The sequence below is a fragment of the Berghia stephanieae genome, chromosome 14, assembly GCF_034508935.2.
Source record: "Berghia stephanieae isolate SIO BIC M18660-M18661 chromosome 14, UCSD_Bste_1.3, whole genome shotgun sequence".
Classification (NCBI taxonomy): domain Eukaryota; kingdom Metazoa; phylum Mollusca; class Gastropoda; order Nudibranchia; family Aeolidiidae; genus Berghia; species Berghia stephanieae.
In genome coordinates this window covers 20,274,666-20,289,483 of record NC_088373.1, presented here as the reverse complement: position 1 = coordinate 20,289,483, position 14,818 = coordinate 20,274,666, and the positions used below count along the sequence as shown (strand labels likewise).

General features: G+C 38.8%; 1 protein-coding gene across 3 annotated transcripts in view; it reads left to right on the top strand.

Annotated features, from left to right (window-relative positions):
- Positions 1-5,853: 5,853 nt before the first annotated feature.
- The window catches only part of LOC144959459 (uncharacterized), a 52,945-nt gene continuing 43,980 nt past the window's right edge, over positions 5,854-14,818 (top strand). The window contains exons 1-3 of one of the 3 annotated variants that reach the window (XM_078892055.1): positions 5,927-5,982; positions 6,308-6,368; positions 6,783-6,859. The gene's annotated coding sequence lies outside the window, so the exon portion shown is untranslated. Of the gene's footprint in view, positions 5,983-6,307; positions 6,369-6,782; positions 6,860-14,818 lie in introns of all 3 variants that reach the window. The other 2 variants (XM_078892054.1, XM_078892056.1) reach the window with 2 other exon arrangements.

Sequence of the window (14,818 nt, the reverse complement as noted above, 5' to 3'; positions counted from 1 at the left end):
AGTGAAATTGAACATGCCATGGAACGAATGAGGGATGGTAAAGCAACAGGCCCTGATGAAATATCTGTAGAGGTATTAAAAAGCCTAGGAGATCTAGCAATTGATGAACTTCACATATTATTCAACAATATATACAATACTGGGAAAATTCCAGAAGATCTCTGTAACTCTATTTTCATAGCAATACCAAAGAAAGCAGGTGCAGTCAGATGCAAAAATTTTAGAACTATAAGTTTAATAAGCCACATCAACAAAATACTTTTGCGTATAATTATCAACAGGCTAAGTAATAAGATTAACCCCGAAATCGCAGAAAAACAATATGGATTCCAACCTGACAGAGGGACAAGGAACGCAATATACCTCCTCCGTGTTTTAAGTGAAAGAGCTATACAGGTTCAGACCCCACTATACCTCTGTTTTGTCGACTACAAAAAAGCTTTTGATAGAGTACGCCACGAAGAAATACTAAAACAACTGCACTCCATTGGCGCTGATGAGAAAGACCTCAGACTCATGCAAACATTATACTACACCCAGCAGGCATCTATCAAAATCGGAAACTCTACAGGAAATTCCATTCCTATTAAGAAAGGAGTCCGTCAAGGGTGTGTTGCCTCACCAGATCTGTTTAATCTATACCAAGAAACAATCATGAGGGGCATAAATAATATGGAGGGAATAAAAGTGGGAGGTCACAACATAAATAATATAAGATACGCAGACGATACGGTACTCATTGCAACATCAGAAATCCAACTTCAAAAGATTGTTGACAAAGTGGTAGTAGATAGTGAAGCCAAGGGAATGGAAGTGAATATCACCAAAACGGAATGCATGGTAATACAGAAAAACCCCGAAAACAACAACACCTGCAATATAACGATTCACGGCGAGCAACTTACCAACGTAGAAAGTTTTAAATACCTAGGTTCAATAGTGACAACAGATGGAAGATGTAACCGAGACATACGAGCAAGAATAGCTCAAGCCAAACAGGCCTTCATGGACCTGGGAAACATTTTGAAAAACAAACAGATGTCGTTCGGGATTAGATTCCGAGTCTTGAAGTGCTACGTGTGGCCAATCTTGTTATACGGATGCGAAAGCTGGACTACAAATGCAGAAACACAAAAGAACATTGAAGCTTTTGAAATGTGGTGCTTGAGAAGGATGCAGAGAATATCGTATACTGCACACAAAACGAATGAAGAAGTGCTAAAACAAACATACCAACAAAGGAAACTAATGCCCTTAATAGTGGATCGACAACTATCCTTTTTCGGACACATAGTAAGGAAAGATAAGAATGAATACCTGGCAAGTTGTGGAAAAATACCTGGTAAACGCGCCCGGGGGAGACAAAGAAAAACACTCATAGACCAACTGAAGGGCTTCACCAGCCTAACAATCCAAGAGCTGTTTGAAAAGGCAAGAGACAGGGAGGAATGGAGAGAGATAATTCATGCAGTATCCGAAGCCTGGACCAGGCATGGAACCTAGAAGAAGAAGAAGAATGTAAATAGAATTTTGAAAATAAATTGTGAAAGATTGCACCTAGTCAACACAGGTTGATAAAAAGTAAAAATAAAGCTTGGTGTTTGAATTTATAAATATATAATAAATAATGTAGATATAGCACCGTGTAAACATGCATAAATAAATAGATTTTAGAGCGAACTAATTGATAAAAATACGAAGCTAATTAGAAAATCAAGATAAACATCAAATATATATTTAGCTTTTATATAGCGCAATCTCTACTAATCACCAAAGCACTTGACAAAGGGTCCCTGACCAACAGCAACACGTAACATAGATATAAATCTAAACGTGACGCCTCTTAGGCGATAATACAATTTTCAGACACTGCTAACGGCCAGGTACTCATTTTACACCTGAGTATGGTGAGAGAATGTGAGTAAATATTCTTTTCCAAGGATTCAACAATGCGTCGAGTGAGGCTCGAACCCAGGACCTTTCTTTCCAGAAAGCGAGTGTCATACCACAAGATCACATAGCCGCATATACTTAAGATAAAGTTCATGTTATAACTTGCCGCATAGGAAGATCTCTCTCTCTCTCTCTCTCTCTCTCTCTCTCTCTCTCTCTCTCTCTCTCTCTCTCTCTCTCTCTCTCTCTCCTCTCTCTCTCTGTGGCATATCACTTGGACGTAGCCTCCCACACAGTCCTTCGGAAGAAGTCTCTGTCTTGTGCCCATCTGCCACATTCCGTCACGCCGTTGTTGAGCCATTCCTGTATATCCTGTTGCCATCTTCTTTGTGGTCTTCCTCTGCCTCTTTTGCCCTCCGCCATGCCCTCCAGTACATCTCTCTCTAGTGTGTCGTGTCTTTTCAGGTGCCCAAAGTAATTGAGTTTCAGCTTTTTTATCTTACTCATTAGCAGGGACTTTTTTAGTCCCAGTGTTTTCATGATGTTTGCATTGCTTTCTTTGTTTGTCCACGGGATGCGTAAGATTTTTCTATAGCATTTCATTTCGAAGGCGGTTATTCTCTTTTCTGATTCTTTGGTTATAGGAAGATCAGCGCTCTTTTTTCCGTATCGATTAAGAGAGTTTCTTAAAGTGGAATATACTCCACTTAATGAGTTATGAAAAAAGCATTCTCCAATAGGATTCAACAGTCGTGACGCCACTTCTCTTGTAACGATGCATAGTAACTTAGTAACTGGTTCTAAACTATCGGAACAATAGCGAACGCCCTTATGAAATACTTCTCCGACGAGCATAAAAGTGTAATCAAAGGAAAAAAAAAAACATTATAAATCTTATCATGTTTTGACTTTTACACATTCTGATCACATGACATGTTAAAAAGTTCTAGCCAACATGAAGAATAAAAAAAAGTACCGATTTTCTTTGTTTAGAACTAAGCTGCTCGTTGCTGGGCGGACGTGACATCAGACTATTGAATCCTATTTTAACACATCTGTTTACTATAATCTATTTTTAGTAACAAACTGACAACCTTCTCACACGCCTCACATGTCTCATGTCAAGCTTAATTGCAGAATAAGAGATCTATCAGGACATCGTAATCTCCAAGTATTTCAACGCCAGGACGGATACTGTCATTTATCTCAATATCAACAAAATTATACACGGTGAAACTTATCACCATTTTCAACTTAGTTCAGCCAAACCCGGATCTGGGGGTAAAAATAAAGGAAGTTGTCCTTCTGTGCGTGCTAATGCAAATGTCATAGACACTTAGATAACCACGCCTCTCGGACAGTCGTCATAATGTAAACAATGGTGTTACTATCGATGGTATGTGTCTAGGTAAAATACCCACTGTTTTACCGCTTGATCAATAAAATCAACATAGAAAACTATGTCTACTTATACGTTTATAGTTTGATCGAGAAAATCGTGTGATAACTAGTCACCCATTTGGCGGTATAAAAACAATAACAATAATCAGAGAGAGGTTGATTTCAGCCAACCCCGGATCTGGAGGTAAAAATAAAGGAAGTTGTCCTTCTGTGCGTGCTAACGCAAATATCATAAACACTTAGATAACCACGCCTCTCGGACAGTCGTCATAATGTAAGCAGTGGCAGTGATTGGTGAAAATAGCAAACTACACAGGATTCATTATCGAAGGTATGTGTCTAAAACAATACCCACTGTTCTACTGTGTTGGTATATAGTATACTCTTTGCTAAGAAGCTCACAACATTGCCATCCAGAAGTATAACGGACCAACACAAAAATCTGTGTAACCTTGAACATTAAGAGTCTGGATAATACAGTTTAGTGAGAATAAGATTCAATAGTCTGATGTCACATCCGCCCAGCAGCGAGCAGCTTGGTTCTAAACAAAGGAAATCTGTACTTTTTATCCTTCATGCCGGCTAGAACTCGGCACATAGTTGAGTCCTTGAAGAAGGCTCTTTACTCGCATTCTCTCACCGTACTCAAGTGTAAAATTAGTACTTAGCCGTTAACAGCGTTGTCTCTGTCCGACAAAAATTGTCATATCGCCTGACAGGCGACATGTCCGGTCCTAAATGTTAAATGTTGGTGTTGGCAGGGACCCCTTGTAAAGCGCTTTGAACACGTTTAGTGGATATTGCGCTATACCAAAGCTCAAAGCTCAATAAAACTATTCGGTCACTCGAGTTTCGGCATTTTGGGGTTTTCAAGAAAAAAAAAAATGATGTCTCACCATTTTATCCAAAAACAAACGCATTCTCTCTATAACTCAAGCAAGTGGGGGGGGGGGGGGGGGGTAATATATGCAGTCGTCTGCAGTTAGTTATGAAGTAGCAAGGACGGCATCGATGACACAGCAGATCCACTCAGTGTGCACCACAGACTACCTATAGCCCCCCATAGACGCCGACATCCGCTGGTAGCGGTACGGATGACCTATCGCTGTGACCCGATCCCTGCGTTTATCGCAGATGATTTTTGCCCACATACGGGGAGATATTTTTTTGAGGCGATCGGCGATCGGGGGCGTGGCGGTATAAAAAAGTGGACAATTTTTTTCGGATTTTAGCTGTTTTCACGTCGGATTCGTGATCAGAGTCAAATTTACAATAGGTTTGATACTAAGAACTGTGTGTTTACTCCAAAAATTGGTGAAATTAGAAATAAATTTTAATTAATAGTGAGGCTATGTGGCCGACAGAACCGATCCCAGTTACTGTCTGTTATTCTATCTTTCGTCTTGCGCACAATAGTGATTACTTCTCACTAAATTATATCAATTAGACTGTTGAAGGAACGAAATTGACATCATTCCACTCTTTGTTATTGTATTAAGGCAGTCATTTTGGTAATTAGTTCTCACTAAATTATATCAATCAGACTTTTAACGTTCAAGGTTACTCGTAGTTTTGTGTGACGGTACGTTATTTCCGACTGGTGGATGTTGTGAGCATTTTACCTAAACTCATTGCATCAATAACCGTCCAAGATATTTGCATCATATGTAGCAATAGCTATAATAATCTAACATGTCGATCTATTTTGTATGAAATCCTTTATAAGTTTTACGATGAACAAGAACGAAACTTTTGCCATCTACCTCTTCCTGGCGCAACATTTATAAAAATATTATTTAAAAAAAATAATACACAGCATTTATTTGGCGCAATATCCATGTGCTCAAAGCGCTTTACAAGGGGTCCCAAGGCAACAGCAATATTAGACTTGAAAGACGAGACATGACGCCTGTCAGGCGATGTGACATTTTTCCCCAACAAAGACAACGAACGGCCATGTTCTCATTTTACACCTGAGTACGGTGAGAGAATGTGAGTAAAGAGCCTTTTCCAGGGACTCAACCCTGCGCCACTCAGAGCGGGTCTCGAAACCTGAACCTTCCGATCCGAAAGCGAGAGTCATACCACTTGATCCATCACAAAACAGGGAGGGGCACTTTTCTGTCGGCCACATAGCCTCAATATTAATTAAAATTTATTTCTAATTTCATCAATTTTTGGAGTAAAAACATAGTTCTTGGTATCAAACCTATTGTAAATTCGACGCTGAACACGAATCCGACGTGAAAACAGCGAAAATCCGAAAAACATTGTCCAATTTTTTATACTGCCACGCCCCCGATCGCCGATCGCCTCGAAAAATATTAAGCAAAGCGGGCTTTGCGGGCGATCGACCGTACCTAGGTTTATCGGCCAGGTATTTGGCCACACACATTGCGTTTTCACCCGGTTTGCCTGATCGGGGTCTGAACCAGGATCATATCCGGGCGTGTATGGAGCCTCTATGGTGTGCACGCTTGGTTAGGCGATCACGCCTCTCGCACCCACTCAGCCTCTCTCTTCTCTTTGACCGATGACAAGATGCATGAGAGCTGAATGCACACACAAAGCGACACAGTCAGTTTTTTGCTTCTTCTCTGTCTGCCTCTCATTCTCTTCACTTCACTTCACGCCACAAAGGATTCGAGAAAGTGGAGATTAGTGAAGTGAAGTTGAAACGTGCAATAAGTAATAATAATAATATTATAGATACAGACAATGACCGCTACCGTACTTTAGAAAAACCCATATTTTAAAATTTGGCCAGAAAACTCGTCCTTCAAATATCGATCGATTTAAATGACCCTCATCTTGAAAAAAAAAAAAAACAAAAAAAAAAAAAAAAAAAAAAAAGAAGTCCAAGGTTTGAGAGTTTTTTTTGTTTTTTTTTTTCCAAAATGAGGGTCATTTAAATCGATCGATATTTGAATGTTTTCTGGCCAAATTTTAAAATATGGGTTTTTCTAAAGTACGAGGGTCAGGAAAGGGAGGTTTTTTTTTTTTTTTGTTATAGGGAGAGTGAACTGAATGAATATATGTAAAGTGGAGTAAAATAGTGACATCATGGTTCACAGGTCATTCTTGGTGAATTCAGTGTTAGGAACAGGATTTTGTTTTTTGCGAGGATTATTGGATCAGTTTGGTTTTGTTTCTAAATTCCCCATTTGTGATATTATTAGAATAATTACAGACAATAATTATCATGTAGCTCTATATGATAATGTCACCATAATAGTTATAGAAATCGTTTATATTAAAAAAAAAGAAATAATAAAAATAATAATAATATAATAATAATAATAATAATAATAATAATAATATAATAATAATAATAATAATAATAATAATAATAATAATAATAATAAATACTACTACTACTACTACTACTACCACTACTACTACTACTACTACTACTACTACTACTACTACTACTACTACTACTACTACTAATAATAATAATAATAATAATATTCTCGGATCAATAATAGATATGTAGACTACGTGTCAAATGAGAAAGAAACGAACACCTACACTATTTATTCTTGGGACTAAAAGAAACTCTAATGTAAGTATAACTTGTGTTGTTGCTTGTTGGAATTTTGTATAATTTGTGTTTTTATGGGTTTTACGACACTCGCGAAACCACTTACGGTAATTGGATTCAGTAGTCTGATGTCACGCCGCCCGGCAACGGCGGCCATCTTGGTTCTAAACAAAGAAAATCATTACTCTTCAAGCTACTATTCTTCAAGCTCCCTAGAACTTTTCATATGTCTTGTGATGAGAATGTGTAAAAGTTAAAACATGATCAAATTTATGTTTTTTTCCCCCTCTGGATACGCTTTTATGCTCGCCGGAGAAATATTTCATACGGGCGTCTGCCATTGCTCCGATAGTTTAGAGCCAGTGTTATTAAGTTACCATGCGTCATTAGAAAGGAAGTGACGTAACAACTGTTGAATCCTATTTCTGCGCCAGTAAAAAGGAAGATGCTGCTAGAATGTGGTCTAGTAGTATGACACTCACTTTCGGATCGAAAGGTCCGCCCGCTTAACGTGCACAAAGCGCTGTTACAAGGGGTCCCTAACCAACAGCAAGTGCGTTACATCGGTGGGGTCTAACTTCCTGTCCAATATGTCCACGCTGTGGGCAAGAACCCGAGACGGCAGAGCATCTAGTCGAAAGGTGTGTTGTGACGATGCTACCAGGCGGGTTTGCGACGGTGCACGAATGCGGACCGGACTTTGCTGATTGGGTCGATCGTCATAACATAATAGTGTGAACCATAAGAGGCTGCTGCCAACAGCAACATAATATAACTTGTAGTACGAGACATGATAATATCATCTGGTAGGCGGTGCTACATTTTCTCTCACCCCCCCCCCCTCCCCCCGACAGATACAACGCCGCTTACTCACTTTCAGTGGCGTGGCATGCCTACAGTATAAGGTGGTGCCAGAATCAGAAGAAAATTACTTAAAACATGCTATATGTGACCCATCGTCTCAAAACGCTATTATGTCGGAACGAACCATATGTTCAAAAGCCGAATTAAATGTTAAAACTGGTCAAAAATATAAATTGTTGGCATTAACACCCTACAATATGGTATCCATTCTCCTCAATAAACATACAAACTCAACACAAGTCTGATATTTCTGGCTATAAATTCAGTTTTCAACATCTTAACCAACCCGACTTAATAACGTTTTGAGGCGAAGGGTCACATATGTAAATGTGTAAATACAAAAGAAAGGACACAATTAAGAAAAGACTTACTCAAATAAGTAAGAGGCGGTATAATATGCCATTTCTCAGTTTTTGGTGTTTTTAAAAATACTGTAATCCATTTTTAAAAGATGGAGCGGTGCCAGGCACCAAATCAACAAATATAGATAGTATGCAGTTGACGTCACTCAAGCCTTTGTTATTGTATTTTGCCATCCACGTTTGTGAGTGATTCTCACTATAGTATATTAACCAGACTATAAAAGTTCATAGTTACACATAGTTGTGTGTGTTGGTCCGTTATACTTCCGGATGGCAATGTTATGAGCATCTTAGCCAAGAGCATTCTATCTATAGCCACGCTTCTGCTCACTTTACATCTGAGAACAGTTTTTAAAAGACCGTTAATATTTCACGGAGGAATCCCTCTGACGGCAAAATTGGGCGATTTGGAGTATAATATATATGTGATCCTTCGCCTCAAAACAGTATTAAGTCGGGTTGGTTAAGATGTTGAAAATTGAATTTATAGCCAGAAATATCAGACTTTAGTTGAGTTTGTATGTTTTATTGAGGAGAATGGATACAATATTTTAGGGTGCTAATGCAAACAATTTATATTTTTGACCAGTTTTAACATTAAATTCGGCTTTTAAGCACATGGTTCGTTCCGACATAATACCATTTTGAGACGATGGGTCAAATATATTTAAACAAAAATAAATTAAAATTGAGCTTTTATACAGAGCAATATCCACTAAATGTGCTCAAAGCGCTTTACAAGGGGTCCCTGGCAAACAGCAACATTTAACATTTAGGACGGGACATGACGCCTGTTAAACGATCCGAGGCTCGAACCCAGGACCGTCGGATATATGTTTGTGTATGTTTGTATATGTTTGTATGTGTGTGTGTGTGTGTGTGTGTGAATAGTAATATTATGGTATCTTCAGTTACTACTAAGATACTTTGGTAATTTGACACACCATTAACAAAAATACGCACCATGACAGCGGAAAACACAAAAGCACCACTTTTGCGTGACTCCGTTCTTTGTTATAGGAAATTGGTTACGTGCGATGATCCTCTCCCTTATTCTTTATACAAACAAAAGGCAAAAAAATGAATGACAACATCAAATCGATCGAACTTTTTATATAAATGATAAATAATGAATTTATATAGCGCCTAAGCATCCACGTTAATCGTGCTCTGCGGCGCTTTACATAATAAAAATGGTTAAAAAATCAAAATAAAACAAAATTTAAAATCACAACACAACATAATAAGCATGAATACAGAAACAAAATCTAAGCAACATCTATTTTATAAAAATAAGCCTTACGGAACAACTCAGTCTTCAGTCTGCATTATCCGCTAAACGTGCTCAAGTCGCTTTACAAAGGATCCCTAACCAACAGCAACACGTGACATGTAGTACGAGACTTGGTGTTTGTTAGGCGATATTACATTTTTTTTGTCGACAGACACAACGTTGTTAACGTCCAGGTACTCATTTTACACCCAAGTACGGTGAGAGAATGTGAGTAAAGTAGAGCCTTTTCCAAGGACTCAACTATGCGCCGAGCGAACGAGGCTCGAACCCAGGACCTTCCGATCGGAAAGCGAGTGTCATACCACAAGACCACATAGCCGTACAGCTAAACAGATATACAGCTATTCTGAATTATCAAATTTACTTACATCATTGAAATAAATAAATAAAATAAACTATAACATTCCCTTTATTCATCCCCCGATGGGAAATTTGTCTTAAGGGTCTATTCCAAGGGAAGACTGGAATAACTGAGGCGTCAGCCGCAGTGCAAGCCGTAAAATGAGCTAGGGTGAGTTGACTTTTTCAAGGTCACACAGCGAGGCCGGCAGTCGAGCTCCGTACCTTTCGGGTACGAACCAAAAACCATACCGCTGAGCCACGCTGCCTCTGGTTCTAGGTGCTCAATAATATCGATAGTATGCGCTTGGCTAAGAAACTCACAACATTGCCTTCCGGAAGTATAACGGACCAACACACAAAACTATGTGTAACCTTGAACGTTTATAGTCTGGTTAATACAGGTTAGTGAGAACTACTCATAAACGCGGATGGTAAAAAAAAACAAACAAAAAAAAAAAAAAAAAACAAAAAAAAAACAATAACAAAGACCCGAGTGAGGTCAACTTCGTTCTATCTATATTATTCTTTCATTTCTTGGATTAATTAAACAAGTCATTTTTATCGTACCAAATAACACTACGAGCTTGCGATTATGTTATTACACGATATAATAAAAATAACGAGTTAAAATAATACAAAGAAATGAAAGAATACGTTTGTTTTCCGCCCCTCCAAGTAAGACTTTTAGATATTTCGTCACCAAGTTAAGGCTGTTTTTCCAAGACTCTTTCAGTCGATTTTTTTTCTACTTTTTGAGATAGATAAATTGAAACGTAAATTTTATTTTAACCATCATTTGGCACAAGAATTTCCTTAGATTTGTGTAGATTTGATGTTTAAATATGATAAAATAATAGACCACATGAGAAATTTAAGGGGAAATAATCCTCAATATCTCAAAATGGAAAAAATGGAGTTCTGGAGATTTGGAATAATCCATAAATATTATTTTTTTGATAAAAATGTCATATTTTTGATAGAAGATTCTTAAACCCCTACGATTGCAATACGCTTCAACAATCGTAACGTCACTTCCCTCGTAATGACGCATGGTAACTTAGTAACTGGCTCTAAACTATCTGAACAATGGCGGACGCCTTTATGAAATATTTCTCCCACGAGCATAAAAACATATCCATTATAAATCTGATCATGTTTTGACTTCTACACATTCTGATCACAAGACATATGTAAAGTTCTAGCCAGCATGAAGAATAAAAAGTACTGATTTTCTTTGTTTAGAACCACGATGGCCGCCGTTGCTGGGCGACGTGACATCAGACTGTTGAATCCAATTTCGAACACGTTGCCAACACCGCTGCGAAACATTGTGAGATTTCACTGGGAGGGAGTTCGACATTTCAAATGCAGGAGTTCTATAATCTTATTTTATCCTAACACTGACATTGCCACTGTTCAGATTCAACCAAGATTACTACATCTTATATAGTTTGTGTCTGTCTTAAGATTGCCACTTTTTAGAATCAACCAAGATTACTACATCTTATATAGTTTGTGTCTGTCTTAAGATTGCCACTACATCTTACATAGTTTTGTCTTAAGATTGACAATGTTTAGAATCAAATCAACAAAGATTCTTACTCCATAGTTTTGGCTAACTCGTGAGATCGGCTGTGTGCCGCCAAATCAATGCAAATTCCTACTCAGGTTCCCACTTCGAAGTCTTGGGTTCTATCTCAGTATTAGATAACATTTTTTTTTCTGCGTAGAAAGTCATCGTGACTCCGCTTGACGTCACAGAATGAGTCCAAATTTTTCAATGCAGTCCGCCAAAAATCAACTCGCTTAATAACAACAACATATAAAAGGACTAAATTTCATTATCACCGTAAAGAAATTTGTGTTTAACTAACTCTCTCCTTACCAATCCTTTTCATTTTTTCCCCAAAATGGCAGGTTACCCCGCAGAAACATTGATTTTTAAAAACTCAAACAAGCTCTCTACAAAACAACTTTATGTTCTTATTAATTAAACAAAGATCATTCTTCAAAGTTTGTGATGTACAAAATAAATCAGAATAAGAAACAAGTGTATATTGTGTCGTAAGAAATGTGACGATTTTGATGTAGGTGGTGGGGAGAGGGTTGAAGGTAAAATTAGTCTCAATACAACAGTAACACCTTTAACACGGAGGAGAAGACAAAAAAATTGTAAAATGCAATCACATTATTATTTTTCTCTCTCGATACTGGCAACGCCGTAACCGGCCAGGTATTCATTTTGCACCTGAGTGCGGTGAGATAATATATGACCTATGAACCTTTTCCGAGTAATTAACTTTGTGTCGCCCACAGCGGGTTACAAACCGTGGAATAACAAGACGGTGGCTAGTGTCTTACCACCAGACGACACCCCCTACCCCCCCCCCTCCCCCCCCCACACACACACATTCACACACACCGACACTGAGCATTTATTTAGCGCAATATACACTAAACGTGTTCAAAGCGCTTTACACGGGGTCCCTATAACCAACAGCAACATTTAACATGTAGAATGAGACGTGGCACAAATTAGGCGATATATCATTTTTTTACGACAGATACAACGCTGTTAACGGCTAGATACTCATTTTATACCTGAGTGTGGTGAGAAAATTTGAGTAAAGCGCCTTTTCCAATGACTCAACTATGCGCTACTCGGAGCGGGACTCGAACCCAGGACCTTCCGATCTGAAGCTGAGTTCCATAACCACAAATTGTTGTATTCACTAGTTCAACCAATGGAATCACTTGTTTCCTTGAGCTCTACTAACGACAACTCACAAACGTTGCACAAAACCTTAAAATTGACGTCGAACTGTAAGTCCAAGAGGGTTCTAGTGTCAGGCTATAAGTTAACGATGGCTACGCTAAAACCCACTGAGAGCCATATTTCGAAATCATTTTTAGGTTTGTAGATAGCATAATAAGTGATCCCATTGGTTGCACTATTGAAGACAACTCACGATTTGTTTTCTTTTGTGGCAAAAGACTGGCATTTTGACGTCATTTTTTGGTCATTGTCGGGCTATAAGTTCGCTATGTCTACGATCAGACACTGTTTTATCTTGAAAATGGATAATGTAAACCCCGGTTAAGTGCAACGAATATTTGCATTATCACCAAGACGTTTAATTTAAGCGGACTTTGGATTATTCATTGTCATTGATAATAGTAGTAGGAGGAGAGCTTAATGGCTCGCGTAAATGGCCCATAACACTTTGTGTGGACTTTTCTGATGCCCTTCCCCTTGTTACTCTCATGTTATCCTTCACTAGCTTATGTTCATGGCTTAACTCACTCAACCCTAGAGATTTTTGCTACTTTTCATAATCAGAAAAAATGTATTAAAAATGAGCATTTGCATAGATATTTTTATTCAGCTGCCATTAACATGTAAAACTTAAAAAAACATGAGCTTTGATACTACGCCTATAATTTGTCTCAGAAAAAAATGTAATAAATAGGCATGGGGTAAAAGTAACCCCGGGTATACTACGGATATAGTTGGTGTTAGGATTGAGTGAGTTAACTCTTTAACGCCGATATTTATTAGCTTTCCTTCAAATCTCACTTTAGTCGTAGTATTCTTTCAGAGCCATTTGGCCTATCCTATGAAGCCCGAGTTTATCTCTGTTCCTATATGTGACCCCTCGCCTCAAAACGGTATTATGTCGGAATGGACCAGATGCTAAAAAGTCAAATTATAGTTAAACTGGTCAAAAATATTAAACGTTGGTATTTAGCATACTAAAATATGATATTCCTTCTCCTCTATAAAGCGTATAAACTTAACTTATCTCTGATATTTCTAGCTACAAATTCCATTTTCAGTCCCTTAATTATCCCGACTTAATACCGATTTGAGACGAGGGGTCACATATATCGTGAAACGGGTAATAGCAAAATTGTTTTCTACCATTTTGATAGGACGCTGGTCAATCGCAAAATACTTTCCGCTAGATTTAGTAGACCCAGATATCCGATCACTGCTGAATGGAAAGGGAAGAGTGGGGGGAGTGGGGGGGGGGGGGGGGGGGGGGGGGGGGGGGTGTCAGAAAAAAGTCTCATAATTTCACCTGGAGTGGATCTTGCGACGTTTTAACGCCTATAATCTTCACAAGGCTGTACGCGTTTCCGCTGTTAACCATCGCTTTACATCATACTAAGAATAAAGAGAAGAGCCGCTATGCCTACCCATACCAAGCACCCGATGGCTACGGTCAGGCTATAGATAGTTCGAATATGACGTCACTCCGGTCTTTGTTATTGTTTTTTTGCCATCCGCGTTTATGAGTAATGCTCACTGAACTGTATTAACCCGACTATAAACGTTCATGGATACACACAGTTTTGTGTGTTGGTCCGTTATACTTCCGGATGGCAATGTTATGAGCTTCTCAGCCAAACGCATACTATCTATAAGTTAAAAATGGCAAGGATCTGACCAATATGAAGAAATGTGTTTTTTGTTGGTAGGTGGTGTAAATGTCCTCTGCCGTTTTTAAGGAGGGGGGGGGGGGGGGGGGGGGGGGGGGGGAAGGGGCGGGGGGAGGGGTGGGGGGGGGGGGTTTGAGCTTGGTATGGGCAGGTCAAGCGACTTTTCTCTTTATTCTTAGTATTTTGTCTGTGTCTGACGTCTTTATCCGGAAGACGGCAGAGGACGGCAGTGTCGGGTCGTCGGAGTCAGTTAGACCCATATTTTGACGTCATTTTTTTAGGTTTGTGCACCGCCTGGTGAGTTGTCGTTAGTAGAGCTCAAGGAGACAAGTGATTCCATTGGTTGAACTATTGAATACAACTCACGATTTATTTGCTTTTGTGGCAAAAAACTGGCATTTTGACGTCATTTTTTTGGTCAGTGTCAGCGTAGCCTTCGTAAAGTTATGGCCTGACACTGACCAAAAAATTACGTCAAAAGACAAGTCTTTGGCCTCAAAAGAAAACAAATCGTGAGTTGTATTCAATAGTTCAACCAATGGAATCCCTTGTGTCTTTGAGCTCTACTAACGACAACTCACTAGAACGCTGCACAAACCTAAAAAATTACGTCAAACTATAGATAAGTCCTAGTGGGTTCAAGCGTAGCCATCGTTATGTTATAGCCTGACACTG